Below are 22,136 nucleotides of genomic sequence, written 5' to 3'. Positions count from 1 at the left end.
TTTGATCAAACTGGGTCTCAGTTATTATAAACTCATGTAGGTTGAGGCATGGTTCTTAGAGGAGCATAGCGTCAGTTTCAGGATTTTTGCAGAAGTCTGCCCCCTCTGACCACGACTTGAAATGACACCTGTGTTGTGCACTCGCATGGGAGAAGAGGAAAAGCATCTGCCACTGCAACTGCATGAGTCTTTTGTTTAGAGGCGTAATTTCTTCTGAGGTAAGAAAGCTTGAAATGTTGAAGTTAGCCGGCGTTCTCTCAATGCGTCATTGGTGGCGGAGACTCAACAAAGGATCCGGGTGAATGAGAGAACGCAGTGTGTCACACCCAGAATACGAGCCGACTCATTCTCTCATGAATTGTTAAAGGAAGCCTATAGAGGCATCTACGGTTAATAGAGGATAGCTGTTTTTACATGTTGAACAATTGAAAGAGCATTTATGGGAAAGAAAGTAAATAATATTCAATTTTAAAATTTGTACCATGCACCTTTAAGTCTCTGTGTTTACAGGCTCATTCCAGAGTACAGACGGTCAGTCGTTGGTATCAGAATCAGAATCAGACATATTTTAATAATCCCAGAGGGAAATTACTTAAAGCTGACGACTAGAAACAATTGCTTGAGTCTCATTTTGTTCTCAGTAAAAGTAAAAATATCATGTTTTTGTTTTGTTTTTTATTGTCTTCTGTGCTTTCAGAAAATTTGTCTGCTCAGCATCCATGATGTGACTCTCCGCTTCCTCCACATCCGGAAAACGCTCGACTGGATTGAGATCTGGTGACTATGGAGGCCACTGAGGAACAGTGAACTCAGTATCATGTCCAAGAGATCAGTTTAATGTAATCCGAGCATTGTGAGCTGGTTAACCTGCAGAAAGAATCCAGCAGAGGATACTGTGGTCATGAAAGAATGGACATGGTTAGCAACAATACTAAGGTGCTGGTACTAACTATTATGGCACGTGCCCGAGGGAAATATCCCCCACACCACCAGCCCCAGCCAGAATTGGTGATACAAGACAGGACAGATAATCTGAATCTTTTCGCTGAAATTGAGACTGATTGGAACATTTGAGATTTTTTTCCAATTTGTCGTTGCTCAAATTTGGTGACCATGTGTTTGTTTTTATTAGCCCAACTTTTCTGGTCTTAAGGGACAGCTTGGACGCTCTCTTTGAACTTCAGAATGTCATCTTCACCATACCTAGGAGGCTAAATGACATTCAAATGATTTTTTATTTAATTTTGCTGTTGTGCACATGATAGTTGAAGACAGTGGGTCATGTGGATGGCACTGTTGCTCAACAGAAAGGTGGCAGTTCAAACATCAGACAATCATTTGTGTGAAATTTGTACGTTCTCCTCGTGTATGAGTCGACTTTCCTTGGGCTCTATCACTTCTTCAGTTCAAAAACAAAAAACAAACACCTCATGACCCTCAGCAAGATTTGGTTAGCACACAAAATGTTGGGATCCTAATGAAACAGGAAGATTCAAGATTCTTTCAGAGGTTATGTTATAATACATATGATGATTTTAACAAAGCTGTGTCCCTCTCCTTATCAAGGTTACTTTACCAATGTCCTTACACATTCACATTTGCTTCAGTATCTGAGCATGGGGAAGAAGTCAATTCAATTCAATTCAATTTTATTTATATAGCGCCAAATCATGAAACATGTCATCTCAAGGCACTTTACAAAGTCAAGTTTAATCATATTATACAGATTGGGTCAGATTATACAGATTGGTCAAAAATGTCCTATATAAGGAATGTAATGTAATGCACATAAAACAGTTAATATCTGTATTTACTCTATTTAGTTGAGCGAGTCAGAAACTCTACAACCAAGCAGTTGCCTGGAGAGAATTGAATCTGAACATGTTTTTGGTGTTGCTGTATAATATTTATATTTATGTAAAACGAAGGCACTTTTATCCAAAGGGACTGACAAATGAAGATATATCCATGCAGTTAATAGCAAAGTTAACAATAAGCCACTCGACATGCAGTTACAACAGCGTATTAGACTATTAGTGGAGACTTAAATTGTGTTTTGTTTATATTTTAAAGGAAGATGGTGGGTGTCGGCCCTAATTTTATTAGATTTCTTGTAAAAACCATCATACATGTAGTGCATTATGTTTTTACATTTATTGCAGGTAGAAATCAAAGCTGTTGATGAAATCAGCAAATGGTGAAATAGTTAGATGCCTCGTTAATTTGTCATCTAGAGAAAGTGAGGTGGGGCATTCAGTTTATGTTTGTGGACAGAAGTTTCCATACACATGTACACCGGTGGTTTTGCGCATTGTGTGTTTTAACAAATTATACTATATTGTATAATTAGTGAATATATATGTATATATGTATATCCAAATACAACTAATAATTTTCCAGACAAGAATTGAGGGCATCTTTTTGAAATAATTTAGTAAATTATGCTCAATGCTATCTTGACAAGGCCTAAGCCTAATCATTTCTGCTTTGTCATTGTCAATTATTGTCACTGCAAGCATAGAAATTAGTTGTTTCACAGCACCTGTAGGAGTCATTGTTTTGAACACCAGTTGGGAAACTTATCTCAACCCAAATCTAAGCTGCAATTGCAAGCTGAAACCTGCCATAACCCAGAAACTACTTGAACATCAGTATCAGGGGTAAACTAAGTTTCCACAGCATCTCCTTGAGGCTTTTTTCACCTTTAATGTACTAGCTTGCTAATTTCCATCCTTTAGCTAAAGACATAGTCTGCAGAAAAAAAGCAGAAATCCCAGTGGATTATGTATACACCATAGCACAGTGAAAAAAGTCATCAGTAATTGCCAGAAAATGCTGCCAAGAGGCCGAAGGCAACGATGAAGGAGCATCAGGAGTTCCTGCTAGGTACTGATTGTGTTCTTTATATGTTGGGACTAAGCATAGATTGAAGCTTTTTCTTCCAAAGTAAACCAACCAGACCTCACTAACTGGTTGAGGGAGATTGTGTTTTGGTACAACGAAACTGATCTTAGATCAATTTTGCTTGTCACAAAAATAGCAACACAAATACTTTACCTTGTTATATAATTATTTTCCTGGGCTGCTTTTCCCAAACTCTCAGATGTTTGTTGGAAATCTGAAGACGAAGGGAGACTTTTCGTTTTCTGCATCGCAAGGAGTTCAAATAAACAACATGATGGTTTCATCAGAAAAAAATACAAGCTTTTAAATGGTCTTGCCTAAGTCTAGCGTAACGGTTGTAAATTGGCTGCTGTATTTCTTCTGTTTAACTTAAATATTAAATTTTCTTATACAAATATTTTCATAAAATAATAATTGTGCAATACATATTGTCTTTTTTCATTTTTATTTTTGTCTTTCTGATAAGTTTATTCTCTGTTGCTTTAGAACTTAACTTTAGATTAGTTTGTTTTTGCATTAATGATCTCTAGTGTGTAACTCCAGCATGTAACTCTTTGTATTGTTTCTCCAATTGCAATTGTGCCAACTGCATTACACTGTATGCCAGACTTTTTAATGTCCATATAAGAATAAAATCTTCTGGCTGCAAATTGTTTTTGACATTCAGTGAGCCACGAAACAGCACTAAGGAAAAATACATATATATTGAAGTAATAATAGCATATAAATCACAGTCCATAGTAAAGTAACTTTTACATCCCCATGAACTATGGGGTCCCACTCAATAGATAAAGAAGCTACGGCTCCAATATTGAAGCTTTCATGCTAGACTTGAATTGGCATGTCCACATGGACAAGCCAAATGCCTGCTGAAGAAAGGTTTCAAAGCCAAAAATGAGCTATTTGTGTGAGAAGAGGTCTGTTTGGGGCAGTTAGTATGGGGATTTAATTAATAGCTAATGTCTTCCAAGAAGAGAGGTCAGAAATCTAACTAAGACAGGCCTGTCCAAAGGGCGGCCCCTGTGCTGATTTTGTGTGAGCCCCCCACCCCCCCCCAATTGCATTTGAAAGATGTGGCTGGAGCAGATGGAGATTTATTTTTATTTTTAATATAATCAAAATACAGTTTTTAATAGTCATTGTAAAGTGCCTTGAGATGACATGTGTTGTCAATTGGCACTATATAAATAAAGTTTCATTGAAAAATGATTACAGACAAGTTAAAATCTTACAATTGAATGTGAGGTACAACACAAACCATTTTCCGTTTAATAACTATACTTTTTTTTTAATTTCATAGTAACTAAGACTACATCTATCCACCGAATTTCACTGAAATGCAAACTTTGGTGCTTCAAAATCTAATTGGCTTTTATTACAGTTGGCTAAATACAGATATTTTGTTCTACTTTGTTATTTTAAAATTATCACATTTTGAAGACAGAGAAAACAAATCACAATTTCTTGGTTATGTTTTTTATTCAGTTTTTGGCCCTCAAGTGCTTTTGACTTGATCATTTTGGCCCACGAGCCGAAAGGTTTGGACACCCCTGAGCTAGGATGATGCCATGAGCTCATGAAGAGCCACAAAAAGCACAAAGCAGAGGTTTAAGTTGTAAAGAGACACTTACTCATGTATCGGTGGAGGTGTCAATACAATTTGAGCTTTTTTGTACATTTTTAAGAACCTGAACAATATCAAGTCTCTTGGCAATAATGAAAGTATGTCAACTTTGTCAGGAACTGAAAATGGTCCAACTCTAAGGCACCTTACTACAGCAGTTTTTCCTCTTAACTTTATCTCGTTCAGACATGCTTGTTCCTTCAGCTTGCTGTAGAACCTGCTGAATCCTTGTCCTGTTGATTTTTCAATCTAAGAAACAAGAAAGAAACAAGACATTTAATGGTATCTTGATTGCTAATCTGTAAAACCAAAATGCCACAGACCAAAGCTTCCATTGTGATATAGTGTATCTAGTTGAGGAGATTGCTCTGGTCAGCTTTCAGGTCCTCCAGTTATCTGTTGCTTTATGTTTTAAGATTCCCTAAATGTGTAGTAAAAGTTGCCAGCTGAGCTGAACCGAACTGTGGGATGTTGCTTAATTGTATGCATGAGAACGTTAAAGTCCAAATCTGTTGTTAAAGCCAACAGTATGCTGTAGTAGAGTAGTCGGGTCTTGACTCTTTGAATTTAAGACTTGTACAATGGAAGTAAACACTCAGACTGACAATGTGAAAGCATTGAGAATAGAAACTTTGAAGAATACCGCGTAAAGTAACACGCTGATCATGTTTTCGCTGCTGCTTGCTATCAGTAAAAAACTTGCGACAGCATGTATGTAATAGAAATTGCAGCACTTGGGACTGATTGTTTTGGTGTCTGGTAATTATTACTGCACAGGCCCCTGTGTACCTGCTTGGCATACGGCTTCACCTCTGTTGTCACCGGCTACTAATTACAGCCCGAGGACTAGAGCCTCCGGATGGCCGTGAGTGACACGTGTCCCCACGGCTTCAGCCGCCTGTCCCTCATTGCTGCTATTAGATCAGCGTCGGCTTCACTTGGCAAGCGTTATTAGCCTGGGTATTAGCTGTAGGCTGGCCCGCTGTGATGCCTAGATAAGAGCCTGTCACGGCACCCATGTGGATGTTCATTGTTGGAGACCTCAAGAGGTTTAGTGCAGCTTGGAGTGCTAATAATAATAATTACCCCCTCGGAAGATGGTTTGGTCCCTGTCTGCACATCCGTGTTTACAGTCAACGTCGCCTGGCTCCCCGAGCGCTGATAAGGCTTTGCTCAACAGAGAGTTGACATGCAAGGAGAAGTGCGATCCCAATCAGTGTACGGTTGTTGGCTGGTTTAAAAAAAAAATAGGAATAATAATAATAACAAGGTCCCATGTTAACATTAAAGTGACGTGCAAAGTTTTAGTTGGCGAGTAACTTGTCAAGTTTCACAAACGGAAGATAAATCCATTAATTGACAAATTTCTTCATTTGCAAGACGATAGCAAAGGAGAGTGCAAATTACAGAGTGCAAGGTGTGTTTTTTGCAAACCAAATTTAGAATTGCACAATTTTAACAAACAATATGTGGTATTATTTTAAAGGTTTCCCTACAGTATGGTAAATCAGCTCTAAACCCCTTTTAAAGAAATCCATTTTGTCCAGCAATGATCTGCATTTTTCAAACAAGAGATTGGACTTAAAATATTGTCATTTATCTGTATTAATATTTGCATAGCAGAGATCTAGTGTTGGAAATAGCATTTCTATCTTCTGTTATTGAGGGTTCTGATGAAGAACTAAACAGATGAATGTACTGAGAAAAGGCACAAATGTTTTATCATCATTTGGTGTGAATTGTGTGCTAACTGAAATAGTAGAAATATATTTAATGAGGAAAAATGTTGAGTACAACCTGTTTGTGTAGGAAGCACAAACAGTCAGCAACCTTTACTCAGAAGCAGACTCAGGCTAAGAGAACAATCATTCCAAAAAGTAAGAAACTTTATACCAGACCCTTTGCATGTTGTGGCTCTTCAATGATTTACAAACTCCCTGTCTACAAAAACAGGATTTAGTTTGTTTCAATAAAATCTTGCATGTTTTTTCAACAGATAAATAAAATAAAAATTTAAGAAATTGATGTTTGTATTTCTATCTTAAAAAAAATGTGTGTCCTACAATGCTTCCAACTTGACAAGTTTGGCTTGTTGTCAGACATCACTGCTCAATGAGGACTGGTAGGCTTGACTCTGACAGGAGCGGTTAGATTGACAATATGAGGAGTCCTTAACGAGTTTATGCAAAGAGCTGTATGTTGGCTCGTCTCTGAAGAAAACATCTCACAGATTCTCTAAAATATGAGATCATGTGACTGCCCTCAACCCACTGACATAATGGAGAATTACCTGTTCAGGTAGTCGTCTCCTCAGTAGTATCAAAGGTTTCATCGCATCTCTATCAGAAACAAAAACCTGTTTCTTCCCACACGGAGCCAAACAGACATATTTTTCCCGGCCGCTGCTAATTGGCACGCCGCCATTTTTGATGATTCATGAAATGTTATCCAGGTTGGTGTTCACAGCCCAGGTCCACATTCTCCTTCAATCTGTGACTGCACACTTAAGCTCAATATCTTTTCTCAAATTTCTCAAACTCTCCTCTCTACCATCTGTTCTTTAACATTTTTTTTTTTTTTTTTTACATATTTTAATATCTTTCTCCATGTTACCCTTTTATCATTTCCCCTTCGCACACATCCACACAAACGTCACCGCAGCAGCTCCCAGCTGCGGGTGAATTCATATCTCAGGGGATCTTTTTATTTTCCAGCGCACACAGCAGAACTGTCCAGAGCCAATTAGCTGATTATTTACGCTAACAACTTCACCAACAACCTTTACACTGGATGACTGAATGAGTGACGCGCTGCCAGCCTTTTTGGTTTTGCACTTGAATCCAAGCAGAAAATGAGGGAAACCTCCCCGAGGAGTAAATTACTTCTTTAGCGCACGGCTCTATTAATGATAACCTGTCAGTGTCGATCACCTATATAAGACAAAAATAAAATCTGGGCATTTATTCTAATGGCTCTTGTGCTTTGAGTATGTTGAATCCCACTGAATCTTTCAAACTAAAAGGCAGAGCAGCGTCGCATCGTGGTGAAGAAAATTAACCTCTGGATCTGGGTGGTTAATGTTGACATACCTTGGAAATCACACAAGTAACAAATGCTTTTTACTCCATTGAATTGAAATAATCTTCGGGGCACAACATAGCCTAAGGGGTGTTTAAAGCTCTTTTTAAACACTTATACTGCTGAATAATGCGGCTGCTACTCTTCAGCTGAACCTGTAGGTGCGCTGACTGACGTGTTTGTGTTTTCATATTAACGTCAAAGTTTTAACTGGAGCTTGCCGACCTTTTAAACTGTAACTGTGTGCCACATTTCTCACTCAAATATGTTGCTTTTAAGTGACTTCCCAGTTAAATGAAGGCTGAATAAAATTCAAAACAAAATAATTATTCAGGTTTTTGGTTTTTTTTTACAGCTAAAGTCATCTCAAGGGACTTGACAAAGAAAATAAGTCCTTTATATTTCCAATTACACACAATGCCTTGCAATGCATGTATACCCTCTCGATTAAATCAGATGTTATTGGTACTCCACGCCTCTTTAGCTCAACAAAAAGTGAGCCTCTCTTCTGCCTTTTTTCTGCATTGCAAAGACAACGGTAGGTGTAATTGTAACATGGGTCTGGCTGACAGGACTGTGCGACTGCTGAACTTGTACAAACTTAGATGAGCCCGTCGGCGTGTTAGCCCTTTAAGGAAGATGTGCCGTTTTTTTCTGACTAACGTGCTCCCACTGAAGGGGAACCAGATTCTGTCTGGGATAACTACCTTGGCACGACACATGTCGTTGACATGCCGGTGACAAAAAACCATTGTCCCCTACTTGTACCACGCCCATGTTCTCATGACTGCAGGGCCAGAGCTGTGTGGGACACAGTTATACTTTACTTCACGTGTTCTCGACCAACAGCTTCATCTGGATGTTTGCAGGTGCCCCACACATCAAATGTGCATGGACTTGAGAACAGTTGTATTTTATATCTTATGCTTTAAAATGATGCAGCGTGCTCTGTTTATCAGCATAATCTGCGCTTAGGAAGTCAGCAGGGCCTACTTGGTGTGAAGTCTTAGCAATACTAAGACTTTACAAATTAAGTTACCATGGAAGCTTTCTGCTTCCATTTAACATGAAATAGTCCCTGCATAAATAAAAATAAAGCTTCTTGCATATATAGATCAAGCAGAGCAATGAGGCAAAAGCGGCAAGGCTCCGCTTGTGAAAGTAAAATCTGTTGGGCTCTTTTTCGCATCAAGACAACGATTCTTATTGCCACATTGCAAGACAGGACACTAAAAAAAGAAGATTTTTGCAAATTAGCAAAAAAACAAAAACTTTCCTTGCTGCATTTGACTTTCCATCAACTGCAGGTTGTTTCCTGATGTCTGGATGAATGCACGCTATGTATGCAACTGGATTAGAATTAATAATAGCACAGATTAATGAGAACAAGAATTAATAATAAATTATCTAACGGGCTTGTTAAACTTGTACGGACAGTTGGATGTGTGACATTGACATAACTGACCTAAAGCTAATATGTTGTAACTATGCATGTATGTTTACTGTGCAGCTGGAAGGAGAACCGTTGCTCTAGTTTCCAGTCTGTTGGAGGATTTTTCCAGCATTGCCCTTTATTTAGTTCCATGCATCTTTGCATCAACTCCGACCAGCTTAAGAAAAGCATCCCCACAGCATATCGCTCCCACCGCTATGGTTTAAAATGGGGTGACATACATCATTAGATTTATACCCCACAGAGCATTTTGCATGTAGGTCAAAGGTTCCATTTTCATCTGATTATTATTTTTATCCATTTGCATGCAGGACTTCTTTTAGCTTTCTTTCAACTGTTGCTTTCCTCTTGCAACTTTACCAAAATTAGTTTTTTCTTTTCAACAGACTTTCTCTCCTGATATGTAGATCTCTGCAGGTCTTCCAAAGTTACCCTGAATCTTTAAGCTGCGTCTCCCAACAGTGTACTCTTTCCAATGCGATTCAAAAAGGAGCTGTGCATTTTGCTTTTAGTTGACTAACATTGTTTTTAAACGGTCACAAGTGTCAGAAATAAAAATTTACATTTAATAGGGAGGTTATCTTGGGAATTCTGACATTACATGATCAACCATTGTAAAATTACCATTGACCAGTCCTTTAAAACACACCATTAGATACATCCATCAGGTTCTGTCCTTGCCTAACATATTGTAGTTTTTAATACTGCAATAATTTTTTTTTTGTTTTGCATGATCTTTCCCTACCAATAGCTAAATGGAACGAGGCTCTCCAGTCTTTCAAGATGAATTTTCTGGCTTCTAAATGATTGCGGGACTCTGGCTGAGCAGATATGGTGACATTAACACCGTTGCTGCTGGTTGTAAGGCTCAGGGTCCGTTTAGTGGTCCCCTGTCCTGGAGCGGTTTCTGGTGTTAACATGCTGCTTAGATGAGAGCATGTGACAACAGGTCCCTGAGCAAATCTAAGGTGTCCACACAGGTCTTTGTCCCCGTCTTACTCACAGCATGGTTGCCACTCTGGGGCATCCGGGAGCCGAGTGTGCGTCGGGATTTAGAAATTGAAAATAAAAGAGTATAATGAGTATAAAAGGGTACAAATGAGCATTAATAACCCTGAAATGGTAAACTGTAGAAAATGATGAGTCACAGTGTTTCTGCCCGATAGAAATAGTGTTGAACTTGATTCCCTATGCTGTTGTCTCAAAGTTGTGCCTCAACATACCAGATATATGCACAAAATGTTTAGATGAAAAAGGGGGCTTTTTTTTCATTGTATCTGGGAATGCAGGGAGATTCAAAAATTTTGGAGAGCAATAAAAAAAACTGTAGAACATCTTGTCTCAAAGGATGTTGCACGAGATCCGTTTTTTCTAATTTTTGTTTTGTATCCAAAAATATATATATACTTTGTTTACCATATGTGAACAATTACTGATTGATATGTGCCTACTACAAGCTAAAAGACTGATAGCACTATTCTAGAAGAAAACAACAGGACCAGGTATCAAACAATGGATCAGGCAAATGCTGAAGAATTTACCTGTGGAACGCATAACATATCTCCAAAAAGGGAAAAGCGAATTATTTGAAAACATTTGGAGACCCTTCCGGAATATTGTAGAAGGAGTGGACTTGTCTCAAGGTGAAGAAGCCAGCTAAAGACAAGATTAATGTCGAACCATAAGGTTAAACAAGGGAGCCTCAGCAATGGACTATTATTTTTCTGTATACTTAAAGGAATTTATGCAGATATGTGTCTAAGAGGGCGTTTGTTGATGTTGTTGATTGTATTGGTTATATGGCAGATACATCTGTAAAAAATACAATAAAAATATTGGGAAAAAAAGTTGTACCTCAACTATCCATCCATCCATCCACCCACCCATTGTCCAAACAGATGTCCGTAACATCTATTCGTTCATGAGTCTGTCCATCAGTCCAGTCCATCCTCCTCTCCATCTCTCCATAATCTGTCCATCTTGCGCTCATCGATCCATCTATCCGTCATCTGTCCATTGAACTATTCCTCTCTCTAGTGGTCATTAACCATATATTCATCCATCTTCCCTCCATCAATCAAGCTATTTAACTTTTAACTGTTTATCTGTTTATTCGCCTGTCCATCCGTCCGTCAGTGTGAATTAGTGTGAATGTCCACCCAACTATGTCTATCTGTCCTTCAATCCGTCTACCCATTTATCCACATCTGTCCATCAGTTAATCTTCAAACACCCATCCGTCCATCAATCATTTGTTCATTCGTCTATCATTCAGTCAAGACTTCTGTCCTTTTTACTCATCCATCTATTCATTAATTCGTTGTCAGAGTCAGGAAATCCTGAAAGAGATTTTTGCTGAATAAACTAAACAATGTCTGATTAAACCGAACATGACTAAAGCATCTCAAGCATCAAAGTTAAAACCTGCGTGTGCTAATTCAATCTTTTCTTCACGCATACAGTTGCTGTAAATGCAGATCTCCAAAAAAACAATGGCAGAAAATACGTTTTCCAAATTATTCATATAAAAAGTACTCAACAGAGATGTAATTCCTGATATAAGAAGGCCTGCAGTATTTCCAGTACATGAATCAGCCAACAGGACCAAAACAGATCAGAACCAAGTCTCATGGATCCAACAGCAAAGTTTGATTACCTGTGTTTAGGGCTTTTACACAGTGCTGACAATTAGCAAACAATCGGGACTATTCTGTGGTCTCTCTCTCTGCACTAGATGGGCCTGAAATTACTGCCGACTACTCTGAAGCCTGGATCAGTTCCAGAAGTGCTTTAATATACTTGGTGCGGATCCTTGTTTTTAAATGTGCCGTTTATCATACCAGTCTTCACCTGAGGAACCCCACCCCACCCCGAGCCACCCACTCCTCCTCCTCCTCATGGCACCACTAAACAACAAATCTCTTCTCCCAGCAAACACTGTTTAAACAATCCGGTAAACATGTCTGTCTTCATTCATTACCCTGCTTCTCATCATGATCAAGCCTCCCGATTTAATGAGGCAAATAGATATTTCTGCGGTGATTGTCTCCCTCTCCCACAAAGTATTAAGACTATTAAATGGACACATCTGTTTTTAATTAGGAGCTAAAGTCACCTCAATGCTGCCTTCCATGTTAATGGACTCTGATTCCATCAAGGCGTCCTCAGCCTGACAAACAATGCAGCGCGCTGTGGTTTGGAGTAAACAAAGAGCTGTAGATGGCATCTGCAGTGAAGGACAGGGGATACTGATGCTCTCCTCTCTCCAAACAAAGAGGCTCTTCATCTCCTTAAAGTATTTCATTACATCAAACATCTGATATCTGAACTATGCGGGAGGACGAGATGATCAAATAAAGCGTGCTGGAGGTCCGACATTCAGTGACGCCCTCGTTGGGGTCGGGGTTAAGCACTTTAAGCTGATTTCAATGCACAGCGGCACACATGAAGACCAAACAATGGGTGGGTAAACGAGCTAAAGAGCAAGGAGCCAGGATTTCTAGAACGGGCAGAGTAGGACATCAGTGGTGACATCACTGCTGGAGAAATTGTCACCTGGATGTTTTCAGAGCATCCAACAGTGAGGCAAAGCAGTGGGTGGTTAATCAGATACCTCTTAGACACAATAAAACATATGTTCTCAGGATCTGATGGGTTGATAGGGGTCCAACTCTCGGTTTGGAGTTGCTGGGGTGTTAACTTGCCCCACACACACACACACACACACACACACACAGCATATATATATATATATATATATATATATATATATATATATATATATATATATATATATATATATATATATATATATATACTGTATGTATGTATATATATATATATATATATATATATATATATATATATATATATATATATATATATATATATACTGTATGTATATATAAATATACAGACTATAGTATTACTGTATTATCAAACAGGTCTCTCGTGATAAATGAGATCTTGGATCTCGATGGCAATATCTGTGTAAATAAAGTTTAATTAAAAAATAAAGATTTACATTTTTAATGTTTATTTTGTTAAACTCAACATAATAAATAATTATGTTGAGTTTAATTAGTATTACCTTTTTTTAAATGTTCATTTATATTATGTGAAAATTTAGATTATTTGGAAAGGTATTTTTTTATTGACAAATCAGCCTCATCTGAACTCATATTCTGATTTATTAAATGTGTGTACATAACATAGCAGCAACTCTGTTTGCTATCGCTTTGTGGGAGCAGCAATGCCTTTCAGTCAATTGACCACAACACAGAACTTCACACTGAAAGGACTGTTTGAAGCATTACTATCTGAGACCATCTCCAGCAGTAACATCACAGCAGAGATGACCTTGCAGTGGCTCTATAACCAGGTGACATGAAATGATGACAAAATGGGACCTGTCTTAATCAGGGACGAATCTTTGTCCTGCGTATCCATATATGACTGCAGTGTGTGTGTGTGTGTGTGTGTGTGTGTGTGCATAGCTGCTGCTGCTAAGGGGGGGAGACTAAATAATGCCAGTGTTGCAGAGAACAGTGGGCACTACAAGCATCATGGCAGAGGGAAGGGTCAGACTTACGTTTACTTCATTTTGCGGATGGTTTTGACTACGCTGGTGACCCTCTGCAATCTTATCAGTTAGCAAACCTGAGACAACAAGTTGGTCCAGTCTGATTCACAGGAAGACAGTCCCGTGACGTCTGAGCTGATGCAGTTTCATTTACACACTGTCTGGGTGACAAATTACTATGGTAAACCGGTAAATGGCTTGAACTTGTATAGCGCTTTAACTTGACAACCTCCAAAGCGCTTTACACTTCAGGTTTAGTCATTCACACAGACATTCACACCCTGACGGTGGTGAGCTATGTTAGTAGCTGACAGAGGCGAGGCTGCCATACACCGGCGCCACCAGGCCCTCTGACCACCGCCAGCAGGCAATGCGGGTGAAGTGTCTTGCACAAGGACACAACGACGGAGACAGTCAGAGTGGGGGATCGAACCAGCAACTCGAGTTGCAGGACGAACTCCCTAATCCATGCCACCGTCGACGTTATCTATGGCAGATAACGTCTGGAAAAAGCCCGGTGTTGCAGTTCTAACAGTGGGTGAAGAGCTTTGGTGTTTTCATTGAATGCATATTAGGATCATTGCCGGATCATTTTGATTATAAATTCAATTCAATTTTCAATTCAATTTTATTTGCATAGCACCGGTTCATGCCACATGTCATCTCAAGGCACTTTCAAAAGTCAAATTTAATGAAGTCATACAGATTGGTCACACTGCAAAAAGGGAAATAAACGTAAGTAAAATTTTCTTGAAATGAGTATATTTTCCTCAATTTGAGCAGGTAAATAACACTAATTGCCAATGGAATAAGATTTTTGGACTTAAAATAAGAACAATTCATCTCCATCATCTTATTTCGAGTGCAGGGTATCTAATTATCTTATTTTAGGGGTAGAAATACCCATTCCATTGGCAAATAGTCTTTTAGTTCCCTTTTTACAGTGCAAAAAGTTTCCTATCTAAGGAACCCCAGCAGGTTGCATCAAGTCTACACTCCTCCTGAAAGAGCGTAGAGCCACAGTGGACAGTCGTCTGCGTTGTCCATAGCTTTGCAGCAATCCTTCATATTCTTCCTATGTGTTATAAACACACAAAACTTTAAAAACACAGCTTATATCTTTTTAACATTAACATCCATTAGTATCCTTTGAGGTAAACTTTAAAGCTACAATAAGAAAATGTCACTTGAGTTTGCCACCTTCATCATTTCATGCCTGTGCGGCTGTTTATATTTACACACAGCCCATCTAAACAAAGGTTAATTTCTAACTCGTTTTAGTGTTTCTTCCCTCTGTTTTTTTTTCTTCCTTCAGCTAGTGCCATATGGTCACAGCACAGCATCAGTGTTTCCTCACGGAGGGGAGATGCAGTGCATTGTGGGAGCAGGGTACTGCATTCCCCTGGCAGGGAGTCAGAAAGGAAGTGGGCAGGTGTGATAATCGGGGAGGGCGTTCCCAGCAGAATAAGCCATGATTTGATGAAAACTCCAGAGAAGCTACGGGGAGAGGAAGACAAATGGAGGCAGCTTTCTGCCCGAGCTCAACCTGCCATCTAGTGGAAAGTCCATGATGTTTTCCACATTTCTATTTAAACTAGTGGCTGATCCCTGTTCATTATTACTGCAACCTTTAGGGAAATATGTTAACATATTTTTCTCTCCGTTAGAATAAACTCTAGAGCACTTAAGGTTTAGGTAGGATAGAATAGGTGAAAATTGGACATAAATCCCTCTATTGGGTCAATCAGCTGTGCCTGAAGTATTGCTAGTACTGACTTGAAAGCAGCAGACATGAAACGTTAAAGCAGCTCATTGCTTTATTTAGAAATGGGAAGAGTTGCAGGATACAGCTGGAGAACGTTCCTGTTACTTATGCAATAACTACTCATGACCACCAGATGGCGGCAGAGGACAACTACTCCTCTATTGCTAAACCGTCCCCACTTCCTGTGGTGGAGAATTGCTGATCATCTTTAAAGAACTTTAAAACATATGAAGTGCCTTAAATACTGCAACGCTTCCTTAAAGTAAGTTGCTTTATAGTTTAAACCATTTTAACAGCTGTAAATTTCAGTACAGCATTTATTTCGCTATGTTCTCCGGGTTTTAAACTAAATGGTTTTAAATTTTTTGTAACTGTTTCAAAGTACTTGTGTTGTTGCGTTGTCATCCTGCAAAAAACAAAACAAAAAAAAAAACAAAAAAAAACCGATGGATGCATTTATCAGTTCTGCACAATGTAGACTGGAAGTGTTGCGAAATAATATAGAAATGATGTCGTTTGACGAATGCATCGCAGAAAAAAATTATAATCTTAGAACATTTTAACGGAGACATTCCCAAAATTGACTGCTAAAGAGATGCACATTAAAAAACTAAAAATGCAAACACTAACTACTAATAGAACATCCATTTATCATCTACAGCTGCTTATCCGTGCATGGTTGCAGTTCACCCTAGGCAGGTCGCCAGTCCATCACAGACCAACAGAACATTGGGCAGGTCTTTAATTTCTGTGTCAGTACTCTAATTAATTTGGATCTCATGACTCATTCAATAAAGAGATCCATTAATAATGTTTTGAACTCTATTTTTAAAAGCTCTGTCATGCTCAGCAGATATTCAACTACTTATTCGCACTGGAAGGTTGGATAAAAAAAATGTTTGACCTTTTTTTTCTCCAATATTGAGCACTAGCCAGACCCCAAATAATCTACAGTTGCAGTTAGACGTTTACGTGCTCTCATCAGGGACATGAATCATTTTTTCCACTCCTATTGATTTACTCATATTTTCCACCCCCCACTGCAATCACAGCATTACTTGGCTGCACACAAATCGGAATTCATTATTTACTGTGCATTTTATCTAATTAAAACAGAATCAAAGTTATGCTAACCCCCACACAACTAATATTTGAAAAAAGGGCCCTTGAGTTGGTTGTGCCTCCATCGTAAGCTTTTTATGATCATTAAAAAGCTTTTAAGCAGGGTCCACAGATTTTCCACAGAACTGAGGTCGGGGGCTCTTGGAAATATTTTTGATCTGCTTCAATTACTCTAAAACAAATTCTGATGTCTTGTTGGAAGACCCAAAAGTTTCCACTATCTAGCTGCTGATATGAGGAGACGTTGAATACTTCGGTAGCTATCTCAATTTTTCCATCCTCTCTCTGCAGTATACCAGCAGCATGGCGGTGACACGGCTCCAAAGCATGATGCTGCCACCTCCATGCTTGGTCTTTCTTTTCCGATTCATTGAACTTTTCTCCCTGCAGTAGGCAGCCAGCGTGTCCTTTTGTATAGTTGCAAATTTCATTTAGGTTTGAAAGTGTTGATCTACGAGCGGGGACTTTTTTCCTTTCTTCAGCAAAGTGGTGACTTTATGAGGAGCATTTGACCCATTTTATGCACAAAGATCAGGTTGATGCTGTAGCGTTATTCACCAGCCTCCTTTTGTTTCCAGTTGCATGTCCAGTTGCATGTCCTTAAAGCGGTAAACTAAGCGACATTGTGAATGCATATTTGTCAGAAAACTATATTAAAAGATCTGGGGTTTCTGAGAGCTGAAAGCTGCAGATTTTTAGTTTTAAGCAACCTGGATAGAGGGGGGGGGAAATTCCACTTTTCAGATTTCATGATCTTCAGGTTAGGAATGCACTGGTCCGGGAAGCAGCCTTGTTGGCAGAATCTGATTTTGACTGTTGCCTTTTTTGGACATAAACTCTGATTTGGTGGTTCCTATAAGGATCGTGCTTTTATTTTATCACAGTTTATGCACAGAGATTGGTTCTGCTGCAGATCATGTATTCTGAATCCGATTGGCGTCCCTCTCTCCACTCTTCCGCTGCGTTCCTCTGTTCCAATGAGCAGGTTATTGTTTTCATCACCATGCCAAACGGCAGAGTTACTCGATTTAATAACGTCTGACTGTGTACCAGTGAGCACAAATAAAAGATCTTCAGCACCAACTACTACTCGCAGGCATCGATTTTAAGTTGATAACAGCCCCAGAGCAACAACTGGGATGCTGACTGTTTGGGGGAATGAATCATTTGAGCAACACGTGGGTCACTTGGAGAGTCACACTATTAATTAATCTATTAATCCGATAAACAACCAGCCTGGTGTTTCATACCAGAACAAAAGTTAAAGACAATTTCATCAGGGTTAGAACACATTATTGGGCATGGAAAGCCTGAATTAATATCCAACTTTAAAATGAATGAGGAGTCCTACTGCATGCTAAATGTATTTTATACTATAGTATAGAGTTTGCAAAAAGATTTAAACAACCCCTTATTTGTTGCTTTCAAGCTAAGCAGCCAGGTTTTGTTAGATTTTCTGCTTTCAGGCTTTGACAAAGTTTCTGTGGACGTTGACTGCTGCTTATCAATAAAGAAACCCCTTCTTTGACGTTAAGGGGAGTTTTCTTGCCGGCTCCTTTCTTGCCCAAGAAGTTTGTTCCAGACATATTTGACCTGTCTTCAGGGTTCTGGCTGAGGGAAAAAAAGCTTTTGTGACAAATCTCCTCATCCATTTGCCCCTACATACCTGAAGCCACCCTTCAGGTTATTTGTATTCTTTTCCCAAATCCCAGTGGGCTTTATTGATACCAAAGAGCTCAACTTTGGTCTGATGTGACCCCTGCACCTCCTGCCTACTCTCCTTTGAATCATTTAGATGTCCACCGGCAAGCTACATATGGGCCCTACGTTGCCCTGAAAAGATATTTGCTCCCTCGAGGATTTCCTCTGTTCCAGATCATAAAACAAATTTTACCAGTGGCGTCTCTGCATTTGGGGGCAGATGCAGAGGGCCTGGCCCCACCATATGTCGCGGTGGAGCTCTATGTTCACAATAATCAGTGGGACATTATCATTCTTTATAGAGTAATATTGTAAAACAAACAAAAATTAAACAACAGATTCCCTTACCAATAAAATTCTGCTATAAACATTTGTGTCTATATATCTATAACTCTGCTAGAAAACTGACAAGCTCAGTAGGCTTAACCCTCTTGAGGCGCCTTGATAATGGTGCCGGCCCACCGACGTTTGTTTAAATAATGAACATCTGAAATCGCAGGGCGGATACCCAACATGCTCTCAGTAGACAACTGTGGGGCACAAATACTACGGCCCCAGGCTCGGATCGTCCAATCAAAATACTTGCATTGCAGACGTTACGTTTACGTTCTGCCACATAGTGTGTAGCAATCTAATGTCGGTTGTGTCATGGTTGAGTTTTGGTTTGGCTTCGTTTTTCTGTTATTTTCATTTTTTCATCTCATTTGGGTTTGGTTTGACTTTATTTATTGTTAGTTTTCAGTCATCAGTTATTTTCTGTCATCTTCACTTCACCTCCTCAGCAGTCAGTCACACCTGACAACAATTTACCAGTTAATTAGTCAGACCCTTGTTCCACCTGTTAGTGCTCTATTTAAACCTCCCTCTGCCTTCAGTTCAGCACTGGGCCGTCTTCTGTTATCCACCTCTCCATGTCAGTCCCCAGTTTGCCTTGGAAGATTTGTTTTTGCTCTCTTGTTTAAGGTTAGTCCTGCCAGTCTCTCTAAAGACTCTTTACTGTTTGTTCCTGGAGAAGTTCTGCTCTGTGTCCTGGTGTTGCTACGGGGTCTGCTAGCCGAGCAGCACTGATCTTTCCAGGCTACCCGGTTATTATGGACTCTCGTTCCGGGCCGTCAGCTCCTGCCATCACCTGCACTCCCGATCCTCTGCAGTTCTGTGTCTTCGGTTACATCTTCCGCCACTCATCATCCCTACAATAAAGACTCTCAACTTTAGTCCCGTGTGTGTGATTCTGAGTCCATCAGTAAACAAATCATGATAGGTTGGCCTTGCTAGCTCATTTAAGGATTGATGTGAATCTTTTCAATAAATTAACATTTTTAGTGAGCCTTTATTTGTTATTTTAGTTATAAAAAATTAAATTACATTTAGCTTATATAAAATGGTATTTCTAGTGTGTTGGTTTATGCTAATTTATCTGTTTCATTTAAAATTTATCAAAATCAGGTTGTATTCAGCACAAAAGAAGTGTTGCTGCTAATAGGTGTTGAGTTTTTGTGCCCCACCCTTAACTTATAACTGGTTGGTACGTGATCATCATTATCATCAGGTCTGAAGTTTGCTGCAGTCTCACCTTCATCTGGCTCCTTATGAATTTGGTTGATCTATCGCTGGCCGTTGAGTGTCCAGGACTATTGTGAGTTTTGAAAAGTCTCTTTTCACATGTTTTGGAAAGGAGTTCAGATGGTGGTTTTAGTTGATTTTCCATTTTTTTTTCTGGCAAGAATCTATTTGGAAATCTTGGGACTCTGAGATGATGGATGAGCTTCCAGACTTCTCCAATGAAACGCTTTCACTTTGGACATAGCTGCATGGTTTTCTTAACACGGCTTCTATAACACAGAGTGATGTGGAAATGTCATAAAATCAATTATAAGAAAGACAAATTAAAAACGAGTTTTAATATAAATATATATATATATATATATATATATATATATATATATATATTTATTTTATTTTTTTTTTACTGGTTTTATGACAGGCTCAGATTTTCAGTGAAAACTAATTCTGATTCTCATTAGCTGGCGGACATAATCATACAAGTTAGCGGAAATATTTGCATGAAATGCTCAACTCTGTGTTTAGAGCTTTTATGTGAGTCTTGCTTTTTGAGTTGAACTCTTAAAATGAAACGAACCTTTCAGTTATTTTCCTATATTTTAATCATGTAAGGCACTTTGCATTGTCTTTGTACTGAAATGTGCTATACAAATAAATTTGCCTTGCCTTATGTTCTGCCCTTTGTTGATGTGCACGTGTAAAATGTGAGACAAACTTTTCCTGAACCTAACTGGTGGAAGCATGAGTGGTTCTGCGTTTAGCGTCCTCACCGACTGACACGGATTAATTATCAGATTTTTTAAAAAGAGGTTCCCAGTCGCAGGAATAAACTTGATCATCCCTCGCTCTCAGGCACGCGGCCCGTCGGTTCTGCAAACACAGTTTTACCAAACTTCCTCTTTTGCTCTCTCTTAAACAAGCGCTCATTGTGCCGCTCTGGTTTCCCCTGTTTCACTGACTCTCTCCTGTCTGTTTTCCCCCTGCAACAATGGATCATAACTCAGACAGGAACCAGCTGCTTCAGCCATTACATTAATATCTGTCCTGGAGTGTAATGGCTGCCAGCCTCTCTAATCAAGTCAAAAGAAACTAAGCAATTCCTCTTCTTAATGGACAGCGCAGTCTGGATCTGCTTTGATTAAGCAGGGATGTCATTCCTCCAGCATTCCTCCTTAACATTTGCATCCAGGCAAAGTGGGTATTAGTTGCGCAGCTTGAGCCGGTCCAAGGCTGCGTTCGGCCCCCCTGACGTGGTACCCCTGAGCAAGGCAAAAAGGGCTCTGATCCCAGTGTGACATCAGCTGCTGTCGCTTGACATGTTTTAGTGCCTGCTTTGTGTGAGAAGAAGGAGCCATTATGCGTACGGAGGCAGGCGGAGTACAGTCACAGTTTGTTTGGAGTGCTGCTGAGGGGATTGGGGTGGTGATGGTGGAGGGGGGGGGGGGGGTCTGACTGTACAGTTATGGCGTTGGTCCAAGCAGAGCCACAATGTTCAGCGGTAGGAACAAGCCGTTATTGTGTCACGCTCAGAGAAATACAGTGGGCCGCAGTGTGACATTGTCCCCAGCAGCAGGTCATTCAACTCCACTTCCTTCCTGAAACGCCTGCCAGCCTAACGGCATCGCTGCTCTAACGGCAGCTCTGATCCCAGGCAGAACACTCGCTTTGATTTAGTTTGCACTAAAGCTACTTTTATTATATATATATCTTAGAGGGATACAGTAACATTTACAGGGGGGAAAAAAAGAGGATGTTTTCTCTGATGAACCGATATTTTCATCTCTTGGAGGGTAATTTTTTACAGTTCTACACGACGCCTGAAGAGCCTGATAGAGGAAATGTCAGGGCTGGACGATAATTCAATAACAATATATATCGATCGATAGACGCATATCGATGATAGAAAAAAAGGTTAAATGAAAAGTTCAATAGAACAGTTTTCCTTTCTTTTGCATTCTAGCCTATCATGTAGGCTGATATAACATCCTCCCAACCAATCACAAATGCAGACCCAGGAACACTCCGACCCCTCATAGAGCAAGCGTTCTTTTTCATTTTTAAAAAATTAGCAGTTTTGGTTAAAAAGTTGGTTGAATAAAGGGTTTAGTTTGAATTCAAACTGAACTCATTGTGTGTTCTGTTTCTAAAAATAGGTTGCTAAGCAGCAGCATACAATAGCCAGGGCTGCACTTAAAATTTATGTTTTGAATTTCTTGATAATTATTAATATCGATCAATATGATTTCTATTGTATCAATATGTTATTTTTGTATATCCTCCAGCCTTAGGGAATGCTTCAATAAAAATACCCAATAATTAATAAGGACGATGGCTGCCTCTCCAG

The 22,136-nt window shown here is 39.4% G+C and overlaps 1 long non-coding RNA gene across 1 annotated transcript in view; it reads left to right on the top strand.

Annotated features, from left to right (window-relative positions):
* LOC118557909 overlaps positions 1 to 1,005 on the top strand; it is a 54,253-nt gene extending 53,248 nt beyond the window's left edge. Inside the window, exon 3 of the long non-coding RNA XR_004928105.1 lies at positions 698 to 1,005. This is a non-coding gene — a long non-coding RNA (uncharacterized LOC118557909). The remainder of the gene's footprint in view (positions 1 to 697) is intronic.
* Positions 1,006 to 22,136: the final 21,131 nt, after the last annotated feature.

Source organism: Fundulus heteroclitus, chromosome 3 (genome assembly GCF_011125445.2).
Source record: "Fundulus heteroclitus isolate FHET01 chromosome 3, MU-UCD_Fhet_4.1, whole genome shotgun sequence".
In the NCBI taxonomy this organism is placed as follows: domain Eukaryota; kingdom Metazoa; phylum Chordata; class Actinopteri; order Cyprinodontiformes; family Fundulidae; genus Fundulus; species Fundulus heteroclitus.
The sequence above is the reverse complement of the archived record's forward strand: the minus strand, read 5'-3'. Positions and strand labels throughout refer to the sequence as shown.